The sequence below is a fragment of the Zalophus californianus genome, chromosome 11 (genome assembly GCF_009762305.2).
Source record: "Zalophus californianus isolate mZalCal1 chromosome 11, mZalCal1.pri.v2, whole genome shotgun sequence".
Taxonomy (NCBI): domain Eukaryota; kingdom Metazoa; phylum Chordata; class Mammalia; order Carnivora; family Otariidae; genus Zalophus; species Zalophus californianus.
The window spans coordinates 69,125,272-69,149,032 of NC_045605.1; the positions used below are offsets into that span (position 1 = coordinate 69,125,272).

Consider the following 23,761-nt stretch of genomic DNA (forward strand, 5'->3'; position numbering starts at 1 on the left):
ATGCCGATTACGAAAGTCATAATGGTCAGACAAGAGGCATTCGAGACCCAAGTGGTCCTGTAGTTTTTGTACATTCGGGTTTCAAATAACCTTCACTATTGTGCGTTAAATGCGTATGACCTCTCAACTGCCTTTGGACGCCAGATGCCAGCCAGCTACGCAGTTTGTACAGCAGTGTTCGTGTAATTATTTGAGGGTTTTATTGTAGTTTGCCTTTACTGGCTTAGTAAAGCAAAAGAACAAGTCAGAAGAAGCAGAGGTCTTATAAGCTCATGATATGCTTGAGAAAATAAAAGAAATTATGAGGTGTGTTGAACACAGAAGAGCGTTAGCCTCAGATAGTCATGGGGCTTAAGCCAGTCAACCATGCGTTCCGTTCCAAAGGAAAACAACATGTGTTGAAAATGTTGGTAGCAAATTGTGGGTGAAAGACCAGGTGTCATTGGGGAGCTATACGTTTCTTGTAGTTTACTGAAAATGAAGCCTTCTCTTAGTTGGGACCCTGGTAGGTAGCAATGTGGAGAAAATGTTGGTAGCAAATTGAAGGTAAAAGGGAAGGTATCACTAAGGAGTTGGATTTGTTGGTCTTTGTTTGCTGAAAATGGAAACTTCTCTTACCTGGGACCCTGCTAGACCTTTCTCTTACTATTATGTCCCAGCACCTTCTTTGCACATAATGGATGGACTAAATATTTGTTAAATAAAGGAACAGCAAAAGTCATTTGTTGAATAAATGAATAAGGTAAGTCAGGTTCAATGTTTTAGGGATTTCACTGTGCATAAAAGTAGAGATACATTTTGCCATCCCTAAATAAAGAAAGGGAAGCAGGAAAGAATGGATTCCAGCCTGCTCTGTTACTGTGCCTTATGATGGACCAGCATCTTATGGGGGCAAAGAGTGAACTTGAGCGGGTGACCATGAAGGCCTTTTGTCAGACTGTTGTGCAAATACACTACACCCCTCCTCCAAGTCACACACACAAACCTGACTGAGGTCAAGCAAACTACAGACCTGGTCAGGCTATGTGTTCCAAAGACAAAGAATAAGGTATCTCTCATCAGAGGATGCAGTGTTTTGAGAGCAGATAGAACAGGAAGGTCGGCCCAGAAAGAAAGCCAGCATCAAGATCAAGGTCATTATGTGGGCATAATGAGGGCATTATGCTAAGTGGAGTAAGTCAGATAGAGAAAGACAAATACCATACAATCTCACTTATATGTGGAATCTAAATCTAAAAACAAAACAACAACAAAAACAAGTTCATGGACGCAGAGAACAGATTGGTGATTGCCAGAGGTTGGGGAAAGGGGGATCAAGAGGGAATGGACCACGACAGTAAAAAGGTACAAACTTCCAGTTATAAAATAAATAAGTCATGGGTGTATAATGCACAGTATGGTGACTATAGTTAATAATACTGTATTGCATATCTGAAAGTTGCTAAGAGAATAGATCTTAAAAGTTCTTAGCACAAGGAAAAAATCCTTTTGTATCTATGTATGGAGACTAGGTCATTTTTTTAAAGTGTTTTTTATTTTTTATTTTTTTTAAGATTTTATTTATTCATTTGAGACAGAGAGAGAGAGAGAGAGACCATGAGCAGGGGGGGAGAGGCAGAGAGAGGGAGAAGCAGGCTCCCCACTGAGCAGGGAGCTCAATGTGCAGCTCGATCCCGGGACCCCGAGATCATGACCTGAGCCGAAGGCAGAAGTTTAACCAACTGAGCCACCCAGGCGCCCCTGGAGACTAGACTATTAACTAGACTTATTGTGTGATCATTTCACAATGTATACAAATATCGGGTCATTAAGTTGTACACCTGTAACCAATGTTTTATGTCACTTACAGCTCAATTAAAAAAAGAGAGAGATTTTAAGGCCAATAATCCAAGCCAAGGAATAAAATGAAAATTCATAGCCAAGGCAAAGAATCAAACCAGAGTTGCTAGTGAGTGAGGAGTATTCAAAGAGACAAGTCTGGAGGAATTCTCAGTAAAGTGAAGCTGTCCAAACTGGTGGTTCCCACCAACTTGCTGTGTGCATTTGAAGAGACTAGAGCAGAATGCATGTAGCTACTGTATAAAAAATGGATAAATGACAATATGAAAAAAGAAAGTCTAAACTGGTGCCCCAGCAGAGCAAGTCTTCGGAGTCTTAGCTCCAAAAGTAATAGTGAAGCCACAAATTAGATACAGGTGAGGTCAGCCACTGGAGAAATAGTTTTATTGTACCAATGCCATGAGCCCAGAGATAAAGCAAGTGTCTGCAACAGGTGAGCCAAAGAACAAGGTCAGAGCAGGGTCAGCCTGAGATTCCAAGATCAGAGCCTAGAAGGGTTTGGCAGGAAGGCCAAGGGGGGGATCAGATGGCCCTGCAAGAACAGGGCCCCCTTGGAAGGGAGGACAGGGCCTCACCTCCATTGCCACACCACCCCAGTCTCGAAGGCATCATACCCTGAACTTCCTCATTGATAGCCTGTGAACATGGGCAAGACTCAGAAGGCATTGTGGTAAAAATACATACGTGCATACCTATCATCCTGCTCCAGGGCTTCTGAGGATGATGAACCCTGCTTGACCCAAAGATAAAGGGGGTGGTAATTCATTTCACTTTAAGTGACCTTAAAGTTTATTTTAAGTGAATTTGCATTCAGTGTGTCTTGCCTTCAAAAGGTTGCTCTGTGAGATGCAGGGGCAGGAGCGTCTTCATTCTCCACCTTCCACTTGTCTGGGGCTTGGACACTGTCTCCAAAGCACAGGTGTTGCCCCAGAGTCCCAAGGACATGCTGGCTAGGGATTCCCACCAGCTAATCCCACTACTCTGCTCTCAGAGTACAAATTTTGTCATAAGATAAGCCATGTGTTACCCGAACCTTAGAAAAGGAAAGCACTACAATATGAGGTGGGGGTTTGGTTGGTGCCGTGGGAAGATGAGTAGGAGGGATGCGTGTTCAGAATCTCACGGCCTCTCCGGTAAGGCCTTCCAGTGGGAAACTCTAAGCCAGGTCTTAATTCAAGATCTGTCCTGACCCTGGGCCCCACCTGGGTCTCCCAAGTGCACCTGTGTCCTGCTGTACTTCTCTCTTGCCTGGGAGGAGATACTAAAAGACACCATCAGTCTGTACTCTCCCTTCTGATAGCTGGGGATGCCCACTGTGAGGCCTCGCCCATCACAGGATGCTTGCAGAAGACTTGCACAAAGTCTTCCATGGGAGTGGCCATCCGTGGCTCTCAGGGTTTCCTGCAGGCCTGCTCTTCAGCAGCTGCAGGACCCCAGCAGTGCTCCTAAAAGGCGGCAGTTTTGGGGTGGCTCACCCAGCTGAGCGGTTGACTCTTGGTTTCGGCTCAGGTCTTGATCTTAGGGTCCTGGAACTGAGCCCTCGCCCCCCATGTCGGGCTCCACCCTCAGTGGGGAGTCTGCTTAGGATGCTCTCTCTCTCCCCAACCCCCGCGCCCTGCTCAAGCACACTCTCTTTCTCTAAAAAAAAAAAAAAAAAAAAAAAAAAAAAATTTTAAAAGTTAAAGGTTGCAGTTTACAAAAGGACCCCCATTGAGCCCTAGTGAGCCCCATTGCTGTGCAGCTTGCCCCAGGAACATCTTTCTCTAGAAACTTCTTCAGGCTCATTGAGACCGATGGTGGAAAATGAGCCTGCCCTGGTAGCTGCCAGCTCAGGCCAAGGGTTCCAGCCCTTTGCGTTAAGGAGGAATTTCACCTCCCCCAGGTTTTTGTCTTCTGCCCCCGCCCCCACTGGTGAGGCAGAATATACCTATTAAACCTTCCCATCCACATGTAAGATTTAGTCTCCAGGGTGTGCTCTAGATTCCTCCTCACATGGGTCCTATGGACGCACATGTCACTAAGTCACCTGACAGTCCTAAGTACCCTTCAACTCTTTTGGCAAGAAATGCAAATTAAACTTCCTTAATGACTCTAACTTGAATGTCAAATGTCAGCTATAGGGTCAGCTCAAAGCTTAGGGACAGATTTCAACGGGAAAATGCCCACAGCAGAAGCTCAAGAGGGACAAGGCCAAAAAGCAATGGGACAGACGTTAGAGGATCCAGCCCCCGCACCCACGTAGGGCCTGCCTCAGTGGGCACTCACTCACCCAGCTCATTACAGAGGACCAATCACAAAGGCATTTATTTTGTCTTCTCTCCTGCTCTGGTGAGCTAATTACAGAGTCATTAAATTAGCTACAGAATAAATTAGTTGTTATCAATGTGAAAGTCAAGGCACTCTTCTGAAAATTCGTTAGGATGGAACACTGGCTTGAACGATTATTCTAGACGGAGAAATATCTTGCTGATTTCTCTTACAAATGTATTTATTATTCCGAGAGGAAATCCTAAATTTAAAGGTACACCTAAAAGAAATACTTACTCTCTTCGTAATAAATGGCAAAAAAAAAAAAAAAAAAAAAAAAGGAAAGCGTGTTCAAATTCTTGAAAACGCTAGAGAGGGCCGTCTACGTGGAACGTTTATGTGTCACTGAGACACTGAAATGTCTTCAGGGGTGGAAATTAGTGGGGCTTGCTTTACGTGTCATCGTTTGATATAGCCGCCTCACCAGGTCCTGCCAACAAAGCAGTGAGAAGTAGTGCCTTTTTCAAAAAGTGTGTACTCAGGGGCGCCCAGGGGGCTCAGTCAGTTAAGCGTCCAGCTCTTGGTTTCAGCTCAGCTCATGATCTCAGGGTGAGGTGCGGTCGGGCTCTGTGCTCAGCACAGAGTCTGCTTGGAATTCTTTCCTTCTTCCTCTCCCTCCCTCTCTGCCCCTCCCCCCTCTCTAAAATAAATAAATAAAATCTTTTTTTTAAAGTGTGTACTCTGCCCTCTTTAAAATTATGAAAAGAAAGAGATTCATACTCAAGTTCTAAATTACACTTCTGGTAGACGTTGGACTGTGGCAAAAAGTGGCTGCCTCTGATGAGTCGGTTTGGCCAAACCCTAAATGAAGTCATTTCCATTTGATCACAGCAAGGTGGAGACACCTTGCCATCAAAGTGTCCGGCTTTCCGCTCTCTGACATGACGAAAGTTACTTAGGAACTGAAAGAGTGTGGCTATTAATGGTGAAGACAACAACGGCTACGAAAAGCCCAGAGCCTGAGGACAAAGCCGGCATCATTAAAGATAATACAGCGAAATCCCACAGTCAGAAACCCTGGGATCCCATGGATTTCTTCATAGTACAGGTCAAATCAAATCCTGGGAGCATCCTGCGTTCTGGACGGGGTAGAATGTCCGGCCCCACGCTCAGGCCCAGAACAACAGCACAATTACAAGATCGGAGAATCATGTTGGGCAGAAAAAGAACTTGGGGGTTTTAGTGGGCGATGAGGCCAGAGTCGTGGCCGACAGACGGCTAAGGAAAGGCTGGTGTGAGCGTGGACAACGTGAGAGAATAGGACCTAGAATAAGGATTCGTAACCGGGGCTTCCTGTGTGGGGTTTAGAGTCATACCCTTCTCTTCTGTCGGACGTTTTCTACCATCTTTAGTAGATCCATCAACATTGTCATGGTCATTCTTGTCAGTACATCTTTGCAACCATCCTTGATGAATGCCTGAGGATAATCCTAAACATGGGTTCTCTAGGGCTAAGCATATATACATTTTTGGTGCTTTTGGTACATACTAGCAAATGGGCCTCTAGGAAGGTTGTACAGTCTGTGTCCCTAAGGAGAGCATTTCGCCACCTAGTCACCACTTCCCCCGTGCCTTTTTCTCTAGGACTGGGTTTTAAAGTAGAATGTTTTAAAGTGCAAGAGGCTCCATCCCTTTCATTTTTAGGAGTAAAAAAAGGGGGGGGGAAGCCCAGGGCCATAGGTGATGTGTCCTCAAGAGCTGATAGTAGAGCTTGGGGGTGGAAGGGAGAGATACTGGTGTCTCTAGCCACCTGTTCCTGGCCGTAGGCCTGATACATGACAGGTGCTCAGAAATGTCCAGGACAGGCAAATCTATAGACCGGAAAGTAGAAAATGTTTTACATTGATGTGATGGTAGGCGACGACCCCGAGAATATACTAGAAACATTTGAGCTGCACACTTTAAATAGGTAAATTGGATACTATGTAAAATATATGTCTATAAAGCTGCAATTTAAAAAAAACATAGTTGCTCAGTAAACATCTGTGGAAAGAAGGAAGAGCGGAAGGAAGGAGATCAAATATCCACGTTCCTTGATTTCCAACCAGTCGCTGTTCCACTTTTCTCTCTTTGTACAGAAGTGCGCATGTCTGCAGGGATCTCAGCGATGGTTTGGTGTTCCCTGTTAGGTGTTTCCCTGTTTTCAGGACACAGCGATCTGCCTCTTCTCAGAATTTATGAGTAAAAAGTGAAAAAAGGATCTGATCTTTATGTTTTGTATTTCGGAGAATCTAGCTCAGGGCTGGCCACAAAGTAGGAACTTGATAAATGTCTGTGTACTGAATTACTGGTGAGTTGTAAGTAAATCTAATATTAACTAATAAGGCAGTGACATAGTATTATTTCCTAACATTGATGCCTAATTTTCTGCAGCTGTCAGCTCAGGCTCTATAAATTAGGTTGGCAGTTGCACCGTTTGGCGTTTTGGCCATGCCAACTCCCCTCCTCACATTTCCCTGCTCCTGGTGAGCAGTCACGGGTCCCATTTTGCCCCGAGTGTCTGGAAGCGCAGAGCTAAATTTAGGGCTCAGGAGTAGTGACTGCCGGCTACAGGGCCAATCCCGAATCCTTAGGGCTTAAAGCTTATTCAGTTTGGGAGAGGGTCCTTTTTCAGGAAAAAGAAAAAAAGAATGCACAATTACGAATGCAAATTAAATGCAGAACCTCGGAAGCTTACACAAGGAGAACCCTCAACATTAAGCTTCCTTAGCCCCCTGGTAAGTCTGCCTCTGACCATGTCCATTTCCCTGCTCCTTTTAATGGCATTTTATTTTGTTTTTGTGTTTAAAATGTCCATTGTTAAAAGCAGTTTACCATTCTTAGCCTCTGAGCCTTACAGTTCTTCTTTAAAAAAGAGCTGAAGCAATTGCTTAATTAACTCTCCCTGTCACCATGCAGATACCTAGAATGATGACAGGAGCTCCCATCTGGAGTGAAGGCCGGGCCCTACAAATCAGTGCATAATGTGAAAAATCACACCTCATCACAACTGTCCTTAAAGTCTCTGAAATCGCTGATAAAGCACAGAATATGTAACTTTATGGGTATGACCTTGAGTTCTCCGTCCTTGAACACTTTCTTCCACCCCTCCTCCACCAAGTTAGCCACTTCCAGTGCTTCAAGACACAGCTGAAGAACCCTACCTCCAGAAAACTTTCTATGCTCTAGCCACATCCCTATGTCCTGCCCCGAAGCTCATTTACGGCCCTGTGCTTATCTCTAATTAGTAGCTTGTCCCAGGCACTAGAGTATAAGCTACTTGAGACTAGCGAGTTTGAATTACTAATTTTTAAGACCTCAGGGCCTTGCATAGGGCTTTGTATCCTAGGTATTTGCTAGTATTTGATATTTGTGGAAGGAAGGGAAGAAGAAAGAGAAGGTGGAAAATCAGAGCTGTCTTCAGTTCCTTTCCATCAAATCCATAGAGAAGAAAGTATGTTTAACATTCATGTAATTAACTTCTATAAAGTTTTATTGTTGACATCATACTTTTTTAGTCTTTATGTAATAGACCTTTTGGCTTATTGCCTTATTCTCACTTTTGGTGACTTGTTTTAAAGTTAGACAAAGGATACCTAGGAACCCGTCGTGCTCCCAGATTCCAGAAGAGGGTCCTCCATAGGATGGTGGCTGAGAAGGTGGGCTCTGAAGTAAAGCCCCCGTTTGAATCCCTCTTGGCCACTTGCCATCTGTGCGGCTTTGGCAAACTGCCTGTCTTCCCTAAGCCTCAGTTCCGTCATCTGTAAGATGGGGATAATGAAACAAACAACTTCCTAACATTCAGTTGAAATTTAAATGAGAAAATACAACCAAGTAAATACACATAGCTGTTCAAAAAATGATTATTATGGATGAAACCTAATATATCCAATCTTAGGTTACGGCTTCATTAGTAGGTGATAGTAAAGTAGCAGATTCTAATAAAGGAGAAACAGAACATTCACTGGGAACAGAGAGATAATGAGGTGATGGAGAAACCATTTTTATTCTAATATGTTTAGCTCATTTTCTTATAATTAAGCTACAAGATTATTCTTTCACCTACAAAATGGACAAATTCTTCATTATATTAACTTGTTTGAAAAGATATCCTAGTTTAAGTGGAATGAATTTCCATTTAATAGGATTTCCTAGCAAGATTAGATTCTAATATGGATTAATATCCTAAATAGAGAGCTCTAATGGACCACTGTAGGAGCGAAACATGAATCAAAGACATGGCCCCTTTATAAATATCAGCTTCTGAGGAGACAACCATCAGTGTGTCGGAAGGATCTGATGGCATTGAGCACAAGAGTAATCATAACTGACATTGACTGAATGCTTGCTGGGTGTCGGGCAGCCCAAGTCAGGCTACCCAACCTCGCTGAAGCCTCATGCCTTCACCAGAGGCTGCCTTTCAACACTCCCCTCTGCTCGCCCACCCGGAGCATCCTTTTCCTTAGACTCCAAGCACCTGCACAGCAGCCAGTCATCAGCACGGATCCCAGCAAAGGGAGGGAGGGGCTCTCCAGGCTCAGTCATCCAGACGAAGGGGAGACTTGGAAAGCTGTTTGCCTCATGTCCTTTCTGCAGAACGCCCTTCTCCCCCTCCCCCAGCCATTCCCTGGATTTCCTATCAGTTTCTGAAATGATCTTGTACCTTTGTTTATCCATGCACACCCTTCTGTCTTGTTCCTTGCCCCTGCCCCCCATGCCTAGGACAGCGTGTAGTCCAGAGCAGTGCTCAGTGAGTATGTGTTGAATGAAAACAAGGAAAGAGAATGGGGCAGGAAGAGGGATGGCACCCTCCATGGCTGGCATTCTCATGGCCCCCAGAGCCCATGCTTGCTCATCCAGATTGGGGCCCCCCCAACTGAAGTCTGTGTCTGGGACTCTGTTTTCCAAGTTTATTCAGCCCCCATGCCCACCCTCACCCACCTCAGCTAGCTTCTTTTTCCTTTTAGCCCAACTCACTGAGGAGCCTTCGGTTTCTTTCACTTTCGTCATGCCAAATCCTGTTCTTCCTGCTTAACCCTTAGGGAAACATCCTGTCTTTGACCACGATTTCTGCAGGTGGCTAATATCATCGATTATTTGACTCATTCAACTCTCAGAGGGTAATCTTCTCTTTAATTCAAGTTTCAAGGCCATCTCACTGTGTGCTCCTATATATTACTGATTACACAGAGCAGAGTCAAGCAGAGGTGTTGGCACTGCTCTTTATGGATTCATCTGGAAGCTATGGTGCTGTTAATCTCTGCTGTGTTCGTGCTAATTGTGTCTGTCTATAATCAACCTCGATCTACCCTTCACAACGCCAAAAGTTAAATGCCCGATGGCAGGAACACACTGAAGGCAGTCCTTGAGGCCCAGGAAATCCCCTCACCCTCCCCGCCAGGGCCCAAGAACTCCTGATTTATGTGGTCAATCTCTCTTCTGATTCCTCCTTAGAATGCATTCCCAAATCAAAAGCCAATAGTTAACATTTCTCTGCAAAGGAACAGACAAAAAATGTTTTTGTTTGACACAGCAGCAATGGAAACGAGACCATGTTTCTCTTTCATGGAACCTCTGAGAGTAATTCATTGAGATCTTGACATTTAATATCACCCAGTCACCTCTCCAGCAAGATATTTTCTTTGGCTCCATCAGCCCCACACACAGACATTGCTGCAGGCACTTACCAGGTCTTGTTGTTAGGTGGGCTGCTTTCAATACACAAGGCAGGATTTGGCAAGAAGCAGCGGCACCTGCTTTATTGAAAGACATCTTAATATGTTACCCTCTGAAAGAGAAGTGTGCAATGTAAATGTCCTTAAGCGATGATTATCGGACATCAAGATGTCCGTTCCAAAAAGCATTGTACCAGACGCCCAATCACATACAGTCACCAAGAATGGAGGTGGCAGATGGAGAATTTGAGCTTTTAGAGAAAACAAATTTGTAAACCCTAAGTGCCTGCCTGTTTCTGACCAACACGTAGCCAGGTAATCTGAGTAGTACACACTGGCTTAGAAAGGGTCTTCACACCTCAGAGAGGGCTGGGGAAGAAGGCAACATTCGGGTCCCTGTTGCCCCGAATCTACAAATAAGCACACATGAGATACACTGCCTCCCTGCAGAGATTTTTGTGCACTGATTAGAAGAAAGGATTGAGCACACAGTGTTGATCCCCACATTAGTGTCGGTCCCCAGCATCAGGGGAGACATGACCATAACGGACTTTTCCTTTCCACTTTTCAAAAACTGGAACTATCATTCCAGCAGTGGGAGCAGGGAAGTCCAAAATCCATAAGGCTTAGCAGCTCGGGTACAAAGAAAATGAAATCAGAAATCCAGGGTGTTTCGCTATTACCACCAATGGCCTATCTTCCATATAACAGCAATCTTTTAAATTTCGCATAGTTTGACCCCAGCAAATCTGACTTAGACATTCACTGTCTACAATCCTTGTGTGGTTCCTCTTGCCTACAGCTGTGGCTTTCTAAGTGTTCCTCAGGACCTCAGGGTCCGGCTTCCAGGGTGTGGGGGGGGCCAGGTATATCTTCAGCCCCTACCCCTCTGCTCGGTCAAATTCTCCTTTCACCCCTTCTACAAGTCGGGCTTCCACGTGGGGTTTTCAACAAAGAGTTTTGTGACTTAGAAACAAAGTTCCAAAAGGACCAGCCTACAGGATAAAATCTGGACAAGTCCTGCCTGTTCTTCGTTGTAGCTGTTTCTCAGACAGCCCCCTACCCATCCCCCACCGTCCCGGCGTGCCTAACGCCCTTCCTGTCCCTTGCTGTGGCATGTCTCCCTTCCCCTCCCTCTGCCTGGAAAGTTCTCCTTCTTCTCGGCCAGGTGGATCGGTATTCTCGCTTGAAGATTGGGTTCAGGTTTTGCCTTTTGAGTGTACTCTTCCTGGATTCACAGTAATTAGCCATAGTCCCCTAGCGTCTGTGTATGTGCTGATGCACGTGGAATTATTACCTGTGTCTGAATCTTGGACCCATCTGCACACTCACAGAAGATAAAGCCCATGTCTCATTTCTTTCCTCCTCCGTCTTCCTCCAGGGCTTGGCATGCGGTGGCGCTCAATAAATATTTGATGGATGGATGTGGAGCTGTTTAATTCACCACTAGATAGCAAGCTGGCATTGCCCCAAACAGCTTTATTCAGAAGGAATTCAAAGACACAGAGCCATTCTCATAACCAACTCAAGCAGCTCCGTGTTAACAAAGAACCTCACTTCTTTTAACTCCTTCTGTTTAGATCTGAATTTCATTTTTGTAAAAATAACTATTACAACATTAAAAGGAAATACTGTTCAGAGGTCACACGTTGAAAACCCATAGACATAACAGTCTCTTAAATTGGCACAGTTTGACCCTGCTGATCTGCAGTCACCTCACTTAAAATCTGTGCAGCTCCCTGTGGTCTATGGCTTTCGAGTTCCTCCACGGGGCTTCAGGGGTCCCTTGGGGACTTCTGTGGGTAAGGTCTCCATGGAGATGACTGGGAGGGATGTGACTCTGGGCTGCACACTCTTTGCTACCATCAGAGAGGTTCCAGGGTGCCTGAGTGGCATAGTTGGGTAAGCACCCAACTCTCGATTTTTGGCTCAGGTCATGATCTCAGGGTCCTGAGATTGAGCCCCAGGCTGGGCTCCACACTCAGCGGGGAGTCTGCTTGAGGATTCTCTCTCCCTGTTTCTCCCCCCAACTCGTGCACATGCCTGTGCTCTTTCTCTCTCTCCCTATCAAATAAGTAAATAAATCTTCAAAAAAAAAAAGAGGTTCCGCAAAATCCAAGTGTTTAAATATTTTGTGTTTTCACTTTTGTTTTTTATTGCCTTTGGCAGAGCCTGATTCTCCAGTCAACCACAGCCGCCCCCCCCCCACTTGCTATTTTGTTTCTACCCATCCTCACCTGCCTGATCCCAGCTATCATTTGAATTTGCGACAAGCCCAGCCCTCGAAGAGCGCTTGTCATTTCTCTGACCGCCTTTCCAGGCCTGGAGTGCACACATCCTTGTTTCCATAGAGTTGCTGTCACGTTGCACACATCATTTTGTATTTTCTTTCTTCACTTAGCACCATACCATAAATATTGTTCCATTACGTGAGACACATCTTTTGTGGTTACCTTTTTAAATGACCAATGTTTGGGTTGGTTGGCTCTAATTTATTCAGGTCTCCCATCACAGTTAAAACAACTTTTTATTTTATGCTCTTAGAAGTAATGTTGTGTTGAATATCCTCATACCTATGACAATTTTTCTAGAAATAAATGTGTTCTTATTGATTTTAACAGGTTCCTTATATGTTATGGATTTTACTCTTTTGATGCAAGTATTTTCTCAGAATGTTCTTTTTCTTTCATTTCTTCTATTTTTTATGAGTAAAATATGTTAAGTATTATCCAGTGGAATCTTTGGATCTCTTCCATTGTTATTTCTCTTATTGCTTCAAGCCTTGGAAAGTTCTTCCTGGTTCATTACCCATAGTTCCCAAGATCTGATGCAATCTTGGTTCTCTATTCTTCTGGTTGTTCTGTGGCTTTAAAAAAATACATTTAACACTTTAATGTATTTGAGCATATCCAATACATGTTTAGATATGCTATAGATATAACTGATATTTAAATTGATATCAGGGGCGCCTGGGCGGCGCAGTTGGTTAAGCGACCCACTCTTGGTTTTGACTCAGGTCATGATCTCAGGGTGGTGGGATCGAGCCCCATGTTGGGCTCGGGCTCAGGGCGGAATCTGCTTCAGATTCTCCCTCTCCCTCTGCCCCTCCCCCACTCTCTCTCTCTTTCTCTCTCTCTCAAATAAATAACTCTTTAAAAACAAACAAATTGATATCATCTATTAAATAGCTTCTCCTTGACTCGTTGTTTATCATACTTCACGATATATCAAGTTGTCGTATACAAATAGATTTATTTTGGCACTTCTGATTCTCCTGTACTGTTCTTTATGTCTGGTTTCATACCAGTACTGCACTGTTTTAATTATCCTTGCTTTGTAATATGTGTAGAATTTATAGTTCTAGTCTTACCCAATCAGAAGACTTCTTTTTCAAAATATCCTTTCATGTTCTTGACACCGTTTGCCTAAAAAATGTTAAAATCATTTTGTCAAATTCTAAGAAAAAGTGATGATTTTGGATTTAGAATGCATCAAGTCATTATACTTCTTAAATTATTGCATATATTCTAGGTGTCTTATATTTTTATATTACCATATTTATATGATTCTAGCTCTTTACTGCTTATGTACAGTAATATATAGAGTATACAGTAATATATTGTATATAGTAAAGCTACTGATTTTTTAACTTGAATACCAAATCTGCCTTCTTTCTAAGCTTGTTGATTTAGTTCCAAGTATTTAGCAAAGTCTTTGTAAATATTTTTCACTTCTTTTCCAACAGTTGTTCTTTGTGTCTTACAATTTGCCTAAAGCAATATTAAATTATAGTAACATTCTTCTTTCGAGCCTATATTTGAAAGAAAAGCTTTTAGTGTTATTCCATTATTGCTTCATGATTTTAAATAGTATGTTTATCAAGTTAAGGTCCTAGTTATTTTACTCAAAAGAAAAAGTTTTATCAATTCCTCTTTTGAAATATGTTGAAATAGTTTGCATCATCTAATGTTAATAGATTTTCTTTTATTGATTTGTTTTCCACATTCCTGGAGTAACCTTCACTAAGATCAAACTTGTTACATAGAATACATTGGATGGAGTCCATCCTAGCCTGTGTTTTGATACAGTCAGCCTAGCTTGGAAATTATCTGTTCCTTGGGAGTTTGACGAAATCCATTAAGTCTGTGTGCCTTGCTTTTTTTCAGTTTTCTGAAAAATTTTTAAATTTCTTTCTCTGTTACTTTCTCTATTATATTTCTTTCTCTGAGGTTTCCTACTTCATTGTTTCATTCTTTCTGCTCTGCCATTTTTATTACAAAATATTGTCCATGTGTTGAGGCTTTTAGTCAAGTAGCATGTAACTGGGTATATTTTTCACATATAAGTTTATCCCCTTTTTACATTTCATATATGGAATGAGACCTGAATTGTCATGTAGCTTCTACCACTAATTTATCAATGCAACTTTGACCAAGTTAATTTGATTTCTGACATCATTTTCCCTATAAATAGGAGTCATGTTACTTACATCCCAGGGTTGCTGTATTACAGATAATGTATGTAAAGTTCTTAGCACCGTGCCTGTCCTCAATGAATAGAAAATATCACAAGGTTCTCTTTTTTAATGCTGTGGGTCTCCTTTCCCTTCCAATCTGAATTATATTTGCATGGACTTTCTATTTTTCATAGTCTTTTTAATATTTTCAGAAGCAACATATAAGCAATGGGGGGCCACTGGAGGATTTTGAAGAAAGAACACCAGCTCTGGTAATTGAGCGTCCGAGCTGGGTTTGTGGACAAATCATCAGAAGATGGGCCTATGCTGTGAGAAATGACACAGTTGACAAGGATCCAGCTAGACCTTTCTTGCCAAGTGGGATGTGGAGGTGTAGGCTTTACATTCATAGGCAGTGAACACAGGCTCCAGAGCTCGGGAGAGGCCCTTTCAAGGGCTCCCAGGAGTGGGAAATTGACCAACTGGCCCCCAACTGTCCTGCTCTAGCATCCAACCCTTTGGGGCCTAGAAACAGACACTGACAAACACCATTACCCAGACTAAACCCAGCTTTTGAATGGGACAACAAAACAGGCTTTGTTCATCCTTTTGAAATGGGGCCCAATTATGTTTGATTAATAAATGAAACTCTGTGTCCAAATAGGAGAGACACTGTAGAGAAATGGTCAGAAAGCACTTTGTGTAGAAAAAGGCTAATGAAGTTTTCAAAGGGCATTCACTTGCCTGGAGCTGGTCTAAAACAGAGAGAAATTTTCAGCCTCCAAATCCTTCTCTTGTTTCCCTATCCCCCTTTTTTTTCTGAAATATGTTTAACTCTTCTGCTTAAGATTTATTTTGTGTCCTTGGTGATGGATTTCTGTGTTTATTCTGTCATTGAGAAAAAAATGCACTGTTAGAAACATTCTTGATCTCTTTGTAAATGTCAATAAAACATAAGCCAAAAGGTTGACAGCGGTAATTAATCAAAAGGTATTCACTGAGCACTTTCTATGTACAAACCCACTGTGGTGTACGCTATGAGGGAAGAATTAAGAAATAGTCCCTACCCTCAAAAGTCCTTCAATCCAGTTGGGGAAATGGCTAAGTAATAGACCGGCTGTAATACAAGAGAAGTTGAAATAGATGCTATAATCAGGTTGTAAAGCACACCTGTGGAAGCACAGATGAATGGGGTGGATCAAAAGGACTTTCACGAGCAAGGTGCAATTTTATTGCATCTTAGAACATAAATAGGCTTCCTACAGGCATGTGTTCCTTCCTATTCTTTTGGATGAGCTGACCAGTGCACCTGTGCACTATGCCCCAGATGTCAGCTATTCTGGGCTATTCCAACAACTTCATGTGTGCACACATGCACACAAACACATTCCCAATTCACACGTATTTGCTTTCCTCTCCCTCACTGCCTTTGTCCAGCCCCCAAATCCTCATTCCCAGAGGGCCTCTGGCCCGCCTCAGCTTGACAACCTCCAAAGTTTGGCTTCTTAGATCTAGTTTTTTCCGTATGGTTTTTGGTTCTGCTCCTTTCCTTGAGTGCTTGAGTTTTAGCCCCTTTCTCTGTGTTATCTTGGGAAAGAAACTCTCAGTTTCAGTCCTCTGCCCATAAAGCCCCCAGCCCTAGCCAGAAAAACCTTGTATCAAGGTAACTGTTGGAAGAATTCCCTTCATTCTCCTTCTAGGAGTCATGGGGGTTTTTCAGGCTCTCCTCCACTCCCCCACCCTAGGGAAGGTGAAGGGAGGTGAAGGGAAGGCAGATGAGATGATATGCAGTGGAATTCCACCTGCAACATTAGCCAGCAGGCTAGAATACCTGGAGGTTGTGTGTCAAGTTCCAGGAGAACCTCAAGAGAAATCAGCCATTCCCAACCAGTAAATTTATTGAAGAAGTAGGAGTCTGGTTGCAAGCCCAGCTACACACTCTTGCTCCTGTAACAAACTCCTTCTGAGAGGCAAGATGGTGGGGGGAGGGGGAGGGTATGTCTAGAATGCTGTCAGCCACAAGTAAGAGAAAACTTAGCCAAGAGTGGCTGAAACAACACGGACGTGTACTACCTCACTCGATGAGAAGTTTGGAGATAGCTGGTTCCAAGGTTAGGACAGTGGTTCGCAGATGTTGTCAGGAACTGAACCACCTCCATCTTTCTGCTCTGCCATGTTTAAAGGATCAGCCATGGCTCCCTTGGTGGCCACGAGATCAGTGCAGCAGTTCCACACTTGGCCTCCTCATGTGACAACCTGGGTGATTTCTTCTGTTCAGAGTGCTGTTGATCAGGTTACTCACGGTATTCAGCTGACAAACGGACTGGTCTAAGGGATCTGAGATGGCATCATTCATATGTCTGGAACCTTGGAGGGGTGTCTGGAGAGGCTGGGACTGTCTACTGGAATGCGCACACATGGCTTCATCAGCACAGTGGTCTCGGGGAGTTAGACTTCTTACATGATGGCTCGAGTTCCCAAAGAGAATGTTCCAAAAGACAGAATGTAGAAGCTGCCAGCTTCTCAAAGCCTGGGTCCAGAAATTGGCCAAAGCAGTCACAAAGCTTCCCACATTCAAGGGGAGGGGACATAGACCCCCACTTTTTGTGGGAGTAGGGATAGAACTTATGGTAATCTTTGACCCATGCGTAGGTTGTAAACTAAGCTGTTACAATAAAGAAACCAAAAATACAGTTTTTAAATCAGATTGAAGTTTATTTCCTTCACACATAAGAGTGCGGAGGGGAACAACACAAGGCTGGTGGTCTGTTTCTGCCAGGCTCTGCACATGGTTCCCATATCTGGGTCCAAGTCAGCTGCTGTGGTTCCTTCTCCTTTCCAAGCAGCAGGAAGGGGTAATGAAAACAGACGGCAGACAGCTTTCTTAAATAGGGTGATCCAAGAGTGATACACATCCCTTCTGTTTGCATCACATTGGCTAAATATTGGTCCCATGGTCACACCTGACTGTAAGTTATTACCAAATGGAAGATGGGGAGAATGGGACTGAGAGACAATTACTTCTTGGTCTCTCTTGACAGCTGAAAAATAAATAGACAGTGGTAGATGAGTTTCAGCTCTAAATGGTGAAGCTGGTATCTGGGGTTGGTTTATGAATCTTCACATCCAGGGCTGGTAGTGAATCACAGGTACTCTGAGTACATCTCCGAGGATGGGGCCACTCACCCACACAGAAGCAATGTGCAGGTAACCCCCTATTATGAGTGGTACCTTGCTTGAACCTCTCACTGAATACTGAGGATAATTATCAGTTGGGTTCACTTGGTGAGGTCCTTCTCCTTAGAAATATCTGATGCAGCATCTTACTCCAGACTTCACAAAGACCACAAAAGAATTCATTGAAAAGGAATGTGCTAGCGCTCAATAGCTCACTGAATGGTTATACAGTATATAGCAGATCTAACTAGTGTTAAAAACCGGTCCCATAAAGAAGGCCTAACAAGCAAGCAGCTTCACCTCACTAGGGCGTCGGTGAAGCCCTTCTTAGGAGAAGGTGGCAGGTGTCATGGGTGTTCTCTGGGATTTCTTCAGCCTTCTTCCTGGTCCTGAGAAACTCACTGCACCACTTTTGCATCCCACACCAAAGCAGGTCAGCTGGGTCTCACTTGGATCAGAGCTGGTGCTTTTGTGGGGACAGCTCTCCATCTCTGCCGGGAAGTGCTCACAATCCAGTCGTTTTAGCCCCAACATTTGTTTTATAAGTCTAAAAGCAGCCCTATTCCTGTCTGCTTTATATATTGGGGTTCTGAGTATACTTTTTCTTAACAAAATGTGTTCCATTACTTGAAAAAAAGGGATTGATGGCTATCGGCTTAGGAGGCTCCCTGGGCTCAGGGCTCATCAGCTTATGCTCTCATATATTCTCACAACTGTTTTCAAGAAATAAATGGTCTTTCCACTGACTCTTCAGGGATAATTTTAATAATATATTTGAGGACATATTTGAAATTGAATGAGAGTATTATGATTCTAGACTTCACTTATTTATAGTTGAATCTCTTTAGCTTCTGTATTTAAAAGAAAAAAGAAAAAATACCTCTTTCCTGAAGAGGCAGAATAGAGTGACAGAGAAAACATGGATGGTTTTTTTTCTATTCAAAAGACGTGGTTTAAATATCATCTCTGCCACTTACTAGCTCTGTGACCCTGGGCGAAATACTGGGATCTCTCTATTTACATCTGCTTGTGTCTAAAATAAGGGCAATAGTAACAATCCCCCACCATATCATGCTGTTATGAGGGTTAAGTTAGCTGGTTTATGCAAGCTGGTGCAGCCACTCTGGAAAACAGTATGGAGGTTCCTCAAGAAGTTAAAAATAGAGCTTCCCTATGACCCAGCAATTGCACTACTGGGTATTTACCCCAAAGATACAAATGTAGTGATCCGAAGAGGCACCTGCACCCCAATGTTCATAGCAGCAATGTCCACAATAGCCAAGCTATGGAAAGAGCTGGGATGTCCATCGGCAGATGAATGGATAAAGAAGATGTGGTTCATATATACAATGGATATGACTCAGCCATCAGAAAGGATGAATACTTACCATTTACATCGACATGGATGGAACTGGAGGGTATTATGCTGAGAGAAATAAGTCTATCAGAGAAAGACAATTATCATATGGTTTCACTCATATGGAGTATAAGAAACAGCTCAGAGGATCATAGGGGAAGGGAGGGAAAACTGAACAGGAAATCATCAGAGAGGGAGAAAAACCATGAGAGACTCTTAACTATAGGAAACAAACTGAGCGTTGCTGGAGGGGAGGTGGGTGGGGGATGGGGAAACTGGGTGATGGGTACTGAGGAGGGCACATGATGTGATGAGCACTGGGTATTATATGCAACTGATAAATTACTGAACACTACCTCTGAAATTAATGATGTACTATATGTTGGCTAATTGAATTTAAATTTTTTTTTAAAAGCACGGTGCCTAATACTATTAATACCATCATTTATTGAACCCTTACTCTGTGGCAGGCACTGTCTAGGTCAGTGGCTGTCCCTTGGGAACTTGTTAGAAATGCAGATTCTCAACAGTTGGAGCCTGCCACCTCCCTTACCTTCACATGTTCCCTGTTGGCACAATGCTCGCGAAGACCCAGGTACCCACAGCCTGGTTCGCCCTAGCTATGGCTTACCCCATAATACACCAGGAATTCATTACTGACCTAGACTTGATCACTGACCTTGAGTTGATTAATGAACTTGATTTGATTAATGCCCTTGAGTTGACTGCTGAACTAGAGTCCACTGCTGACCTAGAGTTGGCCACCACAGAGTCCACCACCACCCCTGAGTCCACCGCTGACCTGGAGTCCACCGAGACCCGGAGTCCACCGCTGACCTGGAGTCCACCGAGACCCCGGAGTCCACCGCTGACCTGGAGCCCACCGAGACCCTGGAGTCCACTGCTGACCTGGAGCCCACCGAGACCCCGGAGTCCACCGCTGACCTGGAGTCCACCGAGACCCCGGAGTCCACCGCTGACCTGGAGTCCACCGCCACCCCGGAGTCCTCTGCCGACCCGGAGTCAACCTCGACCCTAGAGCCCCCACCGACCCGGAGACCACCGAGACCCCTGAGTCCCCCTGCTGACCTGGAGTCTACCAAGACCCCTGAGTCCACCGCTGACCTGGAGTCCACGGCTGACCTGGTCTCCGTTAGTGATGTAGAATCGACCACGGATGTGCATTTTGAGGACACACAAGCTTTCGAATTATCTACTGAGGTAGAATCAAACACTCATAGCCTTGAGGAAGCAACAACTAAAGCCATGGAAGATGTCACTGCTGCTCATTCAGAAGAGCCCATGACTAGAAGACTAGATGAGCCGAGCACCTCTGTGGGAAGCAACGAGTCCATTACAGTACTTTTTTAAAATGAAGCAGATCTTCCACTAGTTGTGAACATCACTCTTCTAACAAGAAGATTCTGAGCTTCTGAACAAGGCTTCCGTTCCATTATAGGAGACTGAAAGGACTAGTAAGACATAAGATGTACCAGCTGAGGATAAACAGTGGGGCTGTCTCTTTACCATGTCCTATCTCATAGGGGCTCAATAAATGTTTTTTGGAATTGAAAAAAAAAAAAAAAAGAAATGCAGATTCTCCTCAGGCCCCGCCCCCGCCCCACTGAATCAGAACCTGGGGGGGTGCGCAGGGGGCAGGGGTCCCAATACTCTGCTTTCATAAGCCCGCCTGGTGATTCTGATGCACATTCAGGTTCGCAGATCACCAGCCTATAAGACCATGATGTTCACATCCACATGACACTACAGCTAATAGTTTGTGCAGAAACAAATGCAGACATGCCCTCTTCTATTTTGTTTGGTGAGGGCCCCGGAGTCTTACGGACTCAGTGCCATGTGTGGCTCTCAGAACTGTTCCTTACAAGGAGATGGAAGGTGAGAGACTGGGGAAAGCCAGATACCTCCTGCCCTCCGCCCGCCCCCCCGCCAGGTCCTCTCTTCCTCCCCCAGAGGGTCTGCATCCTGTGTGTGTCAGGAGGTTTGTAAAATACGTTCAGAGAACTCAGCCACTCCAGAAAGAGTGAATAGCTCCTCCTTCGAGTAGCCCTAGCACCCGTAACTCCCTGACTTGTCACTGTGTGTTCCGTCTCCCCTTGATGAAATATGAGCTCTTTGAGGGCAAGAACCGTGTCTTAATCATCTCTGTGTCCCCAGCGCCTGGTACAGATGGTAGACACCTAATAAATGGGTGGCGAGTAAATGAGATGTCAGCCCCAAATATCAGAGGGTGGTTTGTTCCAAGAGTGCTCAGGTGGTAGGTGGGCCCTCGCAGCCAATATATCTCTGGCCCTGGTGACAAGTAGGCAACGGGATCGCCCAAGGACCTGGGAAATGTTACCTGAGCCATGCCTCCTTCATCCATCGGCTCAGCTCAGTGCCACACAAGGCTGTGTGACAGTCTCTCAGGGTGGATCAGAACCACATTAAGAACCGCCTAGAAAAGTAAACTGCAAGTATCCATTTCTTTGCTCCGTCATAATTGTTTTCCCAGTTGCAGGCGAAGTTGAAATCAACTCTGTCTGTTGACGGTTTGAGTAGAATAACTTCTGTTTCATGAATCCTGAACAGTGGAGGACTGAATTCTGCTCTGGGCTTGTGGGAAAGGAACAAAGCACTCAGTGGGATAGACGGGAGCTGAGCGCAGCCTTAGCTGAAGAAGATTTGGCCCTATTCTGGGGTTTTCTGGGGCTTGTTGCTGCTTTCAGGTCTCTTCATGCTGGGTGGGTGCAGAAAGCCACGCCGCTCCCCAGCCTGCCCTCCCACCTAAGCTGGAAGCCATTCAGTTAGTTCACTCAGAAGAACTGGAATAAATATATATTTCTTCTTCCACATGGTAATTTATGGGACCTTCCTATTTCGTTCTCACTGCAGTGCATCTACCTGCTGCGGTCACATTCAACTTTATTGAAAAGCAGCAGGGAATTCATCCTCCGCTAGAAAACGTTGACAGTTAAGTTCAGGCTTTGAGGGGCAAGCTATCCCAGGTGAGCCGCTCTCTCTCTCTCTGAGAGTGTAGACAGTAGGTATTGGGCTATGGTGAGGGGCCCCCATAATGAGGAGAGCAGGCACCCTCTAAGAGTTGAAGGAGGAGGAATCAGTGCAGAAGGGTCTGAGTTAAACCACGTGTAGAAAGGGTCCTGAGATCTGGTGATGAGTGGGGGATGGCCAGATGCCAGCCATCGCAACTAGGGTGTGTCCCCTCAAGTCAAATGTTTGTTACAAAACTGCCTCCTAAGGGAATGGGGTAGAGAAATTAAGTGAAAAGATTTGCCTAGTTTTGAGGGGAGGGAGATTTTAGATATGGATTAAGTATCAATTTCAAGAGAAAAATGTAAATTTAAATAGGGTTATTAAAAACCTAAGAATACTGGGGCAGGGGGTGGGGGGCGGACCTACCGCCTATTTGTAGTGTATCATAGCCTGACTGAAGGAAGGTACGGATAAAGGAAGTGGTGTGCATAGCCTCTAGAAAGAGGGTGGTCAAAGAGTTGGTCAAGGTCTCCTGTGCAGGCCAAGAGAGGAGACACTATGACCCATAGACATGATGTTTTGATCTATAAGGAGGATCTGTTCCCATAATGGAGGGAAGTGCATTTGACTAAGATAGCTCTGTGACTCTGTCCATTAGAGCCTTTCACCTCCACCCTCTTTCTTGAACTCTGTGCTCCCCAGGCAACATTCAGTTAAGATGATAGCTTCTCAAAAAGGCTTTGCTACACATGGAGGCTGTGCCCCGTCACTTTTGTATTTCTCACCGCTGATCACATCTTCTACCTCTTGAGAGTCTGGGTAGCATGAGCCAGCCCTCCGACTGGCCCTCTCAGCACACACCACCAAAATCAAGGTCCTGGGTCAAAAAAGGAGATGAGTCTACTCGGGACATGGATCAGCCAACATCCCCGGTGACAAAGCTCTTGAATTCAACTTCGGGAGGGGGACATTTCTTCCCCATCTCTGTCTTCAGAGGACCAGTGTTAATGTTAAATAACAACCAGAGTCTCTTCTTTGTTTATGTCTCAGTAAGGTGAATTTTTAGATTGTTTAAAGCACTCCTTTGAAGTGATTTTGCTCCCCAAATTTCTAATTTTCGTTCATTATACATTTGAAAAGGATTTCAAATTGCCTGGTGATAGAAAATGAAAACACGACAAGCTCTATACGCTCTGACCTTAAAAATGTCTGTAATATAGCATCAGAAAATATAACTAGAAATCATCTCAACATCACATTACAGATCTATGACTTAAAGGTAATTTCTGTCATTTGAATATGATGGTGAGCTGATGGCTGAATTGGATTCTTAAGATAAAAACAATTCATCCTGCATTAGGAGTTATTACTTTAATTGAATAATATCTAGATCATGCCAGTGGTGATAATGTTAATGTTATTATCCATTATCTTGGTGATGTTCACCCCACTGTTTCCAGAGAAAATATAGCCCATTAAATGGACGGAAGGATTAAAATAGAAAAAAAAAAGCCGCAAGCTTTTCATGGCTCATTATGCCAAGGTCAGAACAAAGAAATAGCTCTGACCTTGAAATAGGACAGAGGACCTGGCCTGGGCTAAATGTTTGAAAGAATTGCAGGAGAAGTCCTTTCAGACATGGCAGAGTGCCATGAGCTTCCTCAACCGTATCTTTATGAAAATTAACATTCACTCATTAATTCATTAATTCACTTACCCATTCATTCCTTCAACCAACTCATTCATTCATTCATTCAACCAACGTATTTTGTTTACCTTCGCAAAACCATGAGTGGTGTCAGACCATTAAGAAACAAAGATGATTTGGTCAAGGAGGGACAGTCAAGGCTTATGGAGAACATATTATATCTCTGACAACATAGTGGATGCTTCCAAACAATATCTAATTTATTCTTCACTAAAACCCATGGGGTAGGTAGAGTTACTATACCCATTTTATACCTGAAGAAACTGAGGGTC

At 44.1% G+C, this 23,761-nt stretch overlaps 1 protein-coding gene across 2 annotated transcripts in view; it reads left to right on the forward strand.

The window, feature by feature from the left end:
• SPON1 (spondin 1) overlaps window positions 1-23,761 on the forward strand; it is a 248,970-nt gene that overhangs the window by 176,867 nt on the left and 48,342 nt on the right. The gene's annotated exons all lie outside the window — the stretch shown is intronic.